Source organism: Pygocentrus nattereri, chromosome 20 (assembly GCF_015220715.1).
Source record: "Pygocentrus nattereri isolate fPygNat1 chromosome 20, fPygNat1.pri, whole genome shotgun sequence".
NCBI lineage: Eukaryota > Metazoa > Chordata > Actinopteri > Characiformes > Serrasalmidae > Pygocentrus > Pygocentrus nattereri.
The window spans coordinates 32,603,051-32,611,030 of NC_051230.1; the positions used below are offsets into that span (position 1 = coordinate 32,603,051).

The 7,980-nt window shown below is 39.0% G+C and overlaps 1 long non-coding RNA gene across 1 annotated transcript; it reads left to right on the forward strand.

The window, feature by feature from the left end:
- The first annotated feature begins 5,948 nt into the window (after positions 1-5,948).
- On the forward strand, positions 5,949-7,329 carry LOC108415326. The gene is made up of 2 exons (XR_001856996.2): positions 5,949-6,043; positions 6,510-7,329. It is a non-coding gene; the product is annotated as an uncharacterized LOC108415326 (long non-coding RNA).
- The last annotated feature ends 651 nt before the right edge of the window (positions 7,330-7,980 follow it).

Sequence of the window (7,980 nt, forward strand, 5' to 3'; positions counted from 1 at the left end):
ATATATGTGTGTGTGTGTATATATATATATATATATATATATATATATATATATATATATATATATATATATATATGGGTCATTCCACTAGAATGGTTCAAATTGGACTTTGACATTTTCAAATTTTTTGCTTAAATGTATCATTGATATGTATACCTCACAGCATTAAGAATATTTTGAACTATCAGAAAATCATATTTTCCCATCTCAGGCATTAGCTCTTTATTATTATTGGTCATTTTTTCAAGATCTGGGCAATGTTTTTCTTCAACCCCGTTACGTACAAAGTGGAAGCTCTCTGAATATGACCATAAAATCTATTTCTGAAGAAATAAATATTTTCATATTAATCAGATGTCCCCAACACTAATTCAATAATTGTGAATACAAAAATTATACAAAATCTCACTTTTTTGCAATACTAAAGCCTGAAATGTCCCTTTTCATGAAACCGCTCTTGTCATTTTTCATCAAAAGTGTGGTTTAACTAAAGAATCTTCACCAAAATCAATAAGCTTATAATAACTCTCAACATTTTAGACAGAAGTCAACAAACATTAAATTACTTTTCAATGCATTTAAAAAAATAATGCATTAAAATGTAGGTGTGACGGGGTTGAGACTAGGGTAACGGGGTTGAAGATGGTAACGGGGTTGAAGGGACGAACAGGGCTTAGAGGACAGGATGCTGGAAATTCACAGGTGAGGTTAGATAATGATGGATATGTTAGTCATGAGATTCAGCATTGTGACAAATGTTAGTGTGATGATGATCTGAATGACTGTGTCTCCCATGTGGCTTTGAAATCAAATCAATGAGTGGTGTTCTAAGAGCCCTCATCATGTACTACTAGCCTGTTTGTTTGATCAGTTCTACATGACATAAAATGATGAAAAAAACATCAACATTTAGGAGTGCTGCCTTGGAGGACTTTATTGTCCCCAGCAATGTCAAAGAAAGACAACAGATATAAATTGCAGTTGAACTGAGTTTTATTAACCCAAATTAAAAACAATGGCAACTACAACAACATCTAATCTAGAAAACATTCTAAACAGAATAACTCGTGTTGACAAAGTGGAGCGTGAGTGTGTGAGATTGTGTGTGTGTGTGTGTGTGTATGTGTATGTCTGTCTGTCTGTCTTTGTGTGTGTATTTGTGTCCTGTGTTTTCAGGCATAAGAACCAAGGCTTATTTGGTCAAACATACGTTTGAAATTAAATGATGAGAGGTGTACTAAAAGACACCTATGCCTGTTACTGCACATGCAATTAAACTTGTGTACTGATAATATTGATCAAACTGTTAATTATTTCAGTGTGTCTGTATTTGTGTATGTATGCATGTGCCTCTTGCACCATGGACTTCAGCCTGTAAGTCGGTTCCACACCTCTTTCAAGACCTCCACATGGCGCTTTGTCACAGGCTGCGGGGGTGGAATGACTTCAAGGACATCATCAAACAAGTACCACAGAATATCATCCTGATGCGGCCAGAAGAATCGGTTTGACCCGACACGATGCATACATTTGACCTGGACATGTGTTTCCTGTATGTTCAGAATGATGCCTGGATACAAATCGTCATCATATCTGAGAATACACCATTTCCCAATGAGCTCTGGACTTTCCCACTGGATATCCTTTTCTGGATTCCCCTCACTGGCTGTCTGTGGCACAGTGGTTGTTATCTTCTGGCCAAAACTGAAACACTGGGTGTTGAAGCACTTGCAGATAAACTGCTTCCGTGTTGTGCACATGCAGCTTAAATCACGAGATATCGGTTCTCCTGGAGCCAGAGTAATGACCTGGTAAATTCTCATGGTGCCAGGAACAGCTGGTATCAGCTTTGGCATTTTTTGCGTTGCTTCCTCAACATCTTCACTTTTCACAAAGAACAGTTTCACTGTTGTGTTTGTCTCTGTCAAGGCATTGTACAATTCTAGTGCATCTGGGATGTCACGGCCCTTTGCCACCATCATATCAGCTGTTCTTTTTAAGGCTCCCCCAACACCATGTGGTGCTCCTTTCCCATGACTAGCCTCAAAGAAATTCCAAGAACCAGCCTTGAATCCTCTTTTGTCCAGTTCTGTGGTGAAAAGGAAGAAGTTGCCTCGTTGTTTGTACTGAGTACACGGGCCGTCACTTAAAAAGTGCAGCACAGACACTTGTGGATGTTGGGTATGAAGATAATCCAGCACAGGATGTAGGTGTTGCCATATTGCTGGAGGGCTTTTGTATCTACTGGGGGAGATGGTGCAAAAGCACGCAGGCTCTGGGTGTCTGCCAACATACAACACACCCGTATGAAGGGTGGCCTGTTGATGTGAAGGCCCAAAGTGGACCGCCTGAACTTGGGAGCTGTATTTACAGCTGTAATTTTCTGAAAAGTCAACATGTATCAAAGCCTCTTCCCTTGACATGTTCTTCTTCAGTTTACGACAGAAGGCATACTGCTGCTTGATGTTAAAGTGATGCTGTTTAAATCGCTTTATGTAGCTGTGGAAGAGCTCCATGAGGTCTTCTTGTGTGCTCTCCACAGATTTCTTAATCGTCACCTTGACAGTTGCCTTTTCTCCCTCTTTCTTTTTATCCATCTCCTTCTCTTCCGTTACCCACTGGGTAAAAGAAACATTTGAAGTACTGTTATATGCACTTGAGATAGGGACACTCTTGTGCTTGCAGTGATCACACTCTCCATACATGCAGCTTTTGTTGGATGAGTTGCAGCACACCATCTCTACCAACTGTTCCAGATTGGCAGTTTTAACAAGTTTTAGCTGACTGAGCTTCACAGCCAGAAAGCTCAGATTTTCATGCAATTTACACATGCATGTGTCTCGTTCAGAGATTGTTGGATTAACAACCCAAAAAGGGCGAAGATAACAAAAAAAGGAATATGATATATTTTGTTCTGGGTTTTCTGCTAAAAATCTTCTGTGAATATTTTGCAGTGTATCCACCAGGAACCTTTTCTGCATTTTGACCTTGTTTCTTGTGAGTGTTTGTTTGGTTCCAGTGGTGATCCTACTGACATCATCTCTTAGATAGAATGCCTTTATTCTTTTTTTAAAGTCACCAGTGAATCTGCTGGTCCTCTTTCTTTCAAAATGAAGACCCTCATTATGTTTGAAATGCTTATTTGAAAATCCAAGAGACTCACTGGCAAATCTTTGCAACCTGTATTTTTTTACAATCCTTCCTGTTGTAACTTTGGCAATCAGCTGTCTTTCACTATCCTTGGTGGCTTTTTTGTATTTATTACTGATATCCTGAATTAGTGATTGGTGGTAAAGCAATGTCTTTTTGATTTTGGGGTTAACAGGGCAATTTGCAGTTAGTAGATTTACTTTTGACCGTGGTGAATCAGAATGTTTCCTTAAACGTTGGCACCTTTTTTTGTATTTTTCCTTCATTTTTCTTTCTTTTTCAACTTTTTCCTTGAGTTCTTTTATTTGCCTCTTGAGCTTGTTTCTTTCTTTTCTGTTCCTCTTCTGTGCCACCAGACGTTGCCTACAAAACAAAACAATGAAGTTAAGGGTTAGGTGCCTTGCTCAAAGGCACTTCAGTCGTGACCTGTTGGCTCTAGTAATTAAACCGGCAACCTTCCTATCACAAGCCAAGTGCACTAAACACCAGACCATGGCTGCCCCTAGTATTAAGCCTTTTCCCCCTCCTCTCCCCGCTTTTTAAAATCAAATTGTGTAAAAATCATTTTCTAACACTGTTAAAAGCCCATTGCCTTAACCTTGAAGATCCTGACTGCTCTGGGTGATCTCCCTGATCTGGACTGTGTGGAGGAGTGCTTAAATTCTTGAGCGCTACTCTCCTCTCCTTGCTCCTTTTGTATGCTGCTCTCCACATTTTTCGTTTCTGGCGCTGTTCTCTTTTACTTAAGTCCTTAATTGCTTTCTTTTTCCCTTCCTCTACATTCTTTCTCCATCTCTCACGTTCACTCTGCAAGTATTTCTCCCTTCTTTCTGGATCACTTTTAAGGCATGCCCGATACTTCCTCTGCCTTTCTGCTGCTGTTGTTGGTGCCATCTTAAACATGGAACATAGATTACATTCAGCGTGCGTGTGGTAAAAGAAAGTTAATCAAATATAATAATTCTTAAAATAAGTAGGTAACTTAACAACCAAAGTCTTAAAATCACAACCCCATCACAATCTCACAACCCCGTTACAGTCAAACATGTAACGGGGTTGAGTGTGACGGGGTTGTGATTTTTGCACAAAATGGCCGCTGCTCTACATACTGTATACCAGAGAGAGAGCACATGGCATGCATGAGATTCAGAATTAGCATATAGTTTTGAAATAAAAAAACTTTTTTTATAAGTAATAGTTTTCTATCTTTTTTTCATGTGACGGTGTTGAGTCACTGAGTTTGGCGACCACAATATCACAAGATAAATGACCAAAATTAAATAAAAGAAGGAAGCCACTTGCCTGTCTTTGCTGTCCTGTTGTCCAAAAGACTTGAGTGATGTCACTTCTTGATGTATATGGATCATATGGATCATACCATTGTTTTTGTGGGGGAGATTCATTTGTGTTATGGGGTTGAGGGGTTACTTAGGTACAGAACTAAATAATGTGATTTTAATAAATAATTATCAATTAATTTTGAAAAATAATATCACAAACAATTAAACACAGACAGTTGTTTAGGTTGACATCAAAATATATGGACTTTTTTATAGTTGTATTTGGTATATTCTAAGTATACTTTCGTTGAAGGCCAATAGGTGGTGTCAGCAAAAATAAATAAATAAAGTTCTCATAAAAAGATCAAATTAAAAAAAATACACTGTATTAAAGGAGATATTTCAATGTATGTGTAAAGCTGTTAAAATATAGATTTTTGTGACCCAGTAGATAAAATACCCCTAAAGAGGAGATGAGGACTCAAAATGTGCCATTTCCATGGAATGACCCATATATATATATATATATATATATATATATGTGTGTGTGTGTGTGTGTGTGTGTGTGTGTGTGTGTGTGTGTGTGTGTGTGTGTGTATGTACAGGAGTGCAGCTACATACTTTCTGAGGTGTATGCAAATATTTTATCGCCAATAGGCGGTGTCAGTCCATGAGGCGTCTATTTCTATATGTCTATGGGATGGATGGCACTGAGCCTGGACAACTATATGGTACATGAATTGAAAACGAGCAGTTATTTGCTGATTACATTTGTTCAGTTGACTGAAATGAGTTAAACTGGTAAGTGCTGCTGTTTTGTGTGTGAAGTTATTGTACTTTTGCTTCATAGTTTGGGCGTGAAATATAAATGTATATGTATGTCCTTTTTAATTTTTCTTCTTGCATATATGTGCGGTATATCATCTATTAATATCAAGGCATTTTTTCTATTTCACCAGACCCGGCGGTGAGAATCTCGCGAGACTGTACAGAGTGAGTGGAGTACGTCGGGAGAGTTAATTTGAAGTTAAGGTAAGTCGGTTTTACCTGAGGGGCATCATTTTATTAATTACACATGTTAGCCCAGTAACGTTAGCTGGTTAGCTATCCTGGCCAGGTGTTGTGAAGATAATTTATTATTTACTGAGCACATAACAGAGAGGAGCGTGCAGCTTACAGCACCACAGAATAATTATATTTTTATCTTTCAAGTCACTTAAATTTTAATTTGTATCGTGAGGAATGTATTTATTTATTAAACAGATATTTTTAAACACTGAAGCTGTGAGTGCATTTATGTATGTATACGTTCCGCACCATGGACAGTGCGCCAGGGGTATGAAGTTAGCCTCATAGCTGTTAGACTAAAGTGTGTACGTGTCCATTGCGCTTTTAATCTTCCAGCCCTTCTTAAGTCACGTAAAAGGCACAGGTTGCACCCTGGATGTACAGTATTTGTACACAGGATGTACAGTATTTGACTATAAACTAAGCTGCAGTTTGCTTTTCCTCTTTAGACATTGTTCTCAGCACACACAAAATCACACAATACCTCAACCACATAAATACCTCAAGTATGCACCGGAGAGGTTGGGTGGTGGTGGCCGCAAGAGGTAAGATTTATCTTTGACGTTCTTTATACTCAGCCTGATGCAAGTTCTTCGATACCCTGTAATTGCTGGACATTTTGTTTGAAGTCCTGCTGTTCCATGTTCTCAGAGAATAAATTTACAGAGAGAATAAAAAACATAAAATTGTTCTTTTTTCATTGTGGCATACAGTTGTTTTTTCCTCTCTCCCATGCAATTTTGAGCATCATGAACGTGAGTTTTGTGGTTTATTCAAGGTTGAATGCATGACGTTGAAACAACGTTGGCGTATCAACGTTGATTCACTTTTCAAAATCAACACCAAATCCAACGTTGATTCAACCATAACATTTGACGTTGATTCAACATTTATTCAACGTTAAAATGCCAGCTGGGATAAAGATGAACCTACTCTTTATCACAGTCCATTGTTTTATAAGGGTGATTGACAGGCATCATCTGAGGACACACTTCTTCTGTTTCTTCACAGTGTATAATGACCTTCTACTGGATCAAACACAGTCAGTGTGAAGCATCTCTACTCAGCACAATCTGACCTCATCTGACCACCAACACACCACAACCACACAACCAAACAATGTCTTTCATTTGAAGATCCTCACATTAGATCTAACAGTTAAGACACTCCAAAGCAGCCCTACACTGAACTGGGGGGTATTTTCTCAGTAAGCTGGACCACGTCCTGTCCAATAGGAATGTTCTGCTCCTCTCTTATTGTACAGACTTGCTCTTTGGCTTATTTTATCATGCAAGCGCTCCAGGCTGAACTATTTACATGCCAAGACACGCCCCTGACCACAAACATGACTCAGTACTGAGGGATTTACATTCACATCACACCCGTTCCAGTTTCACTGGTCCACACGTTTCTTTATGAGACAGAAATTAAACCTAATGCTCCATGTTAGTCAGTGAGCGTTGAAGATGTTCTCGCTCAGTGACTGTAAACCATGTGACTGGTCCCAAACCGGTCTGACAGCAGAACTTTTAAGCTGTAAACAGTCTGAAGACACTACAGATGAGTTACATGCACGTGGCTGTAAAAGGGATGATGAAGGTTAAAAACTGTATTACCTGAAGTTTCAGTAGATCTTCCTACAGGATGTTACCAATACAGTTAGAGCTTTAACGTGAGGGAGAAGAAGTGAAGGTGTCTGAGGGTCTTTCATTTCAGCCTGATTCCCCTCATTACTGCACCAGCCATGAACAACAACAACAAATGATAGACTACTGCAGATTCTGAACGTCGACAAATGAGGGCTGTCAATCATTAAAACAGTTAACCCTGATTGATCTCATTTGTCTTGTTTGTTAAAGGTTTTTTGTTTGTATATTTAAATAATTCACGAGTCAGAATCTCACTGGATGTTGTGCACATGGTGCTGACGCTAAAGAGCTGGACTAATATTGTAAATGTGCTACATTTTTTTGGAAGTTTCATTTGCCACCAGTGTCCATTCAGTCTGAAAATCTAATGGTACCTGGTTAGTTAGACTCTAAAGCAGTGCTCTGAGTATAATAAATGGACTTTTCCTTGTTGGTCTGAAAAGAATGGAACACATTCAGGCCTCTTGTAGCTCAGTGGTGTCCTACACTGACTTTGTAGGTTCGTTCTATGCACAGCTGTTTGGAGTGGACGTAGTCTGGCCTGCAGGATTTCTACTAATCAGAGAGTCTGGTGGCTTCATCGCTCAGCAAGAGCATGAACTGTTTACTTTCACAGCAGAGGGACTTGATATAATGGACTATTCCTTCTCTGTTTTATGGTATAACGGTGTAAAGACAGGCTGGTGTGATCAGGGCAGTTAATGGATGATCTACATTATGGAGATGAGGTTCTTCAGTGTGATATACTGGCTATATAATAAAGTATCCAAGAGCAGCAGAGAAACGGAAAAACTAAAAAAGTTCTTGCTTCCCTGTTTTGTCAGTCAGAGCAG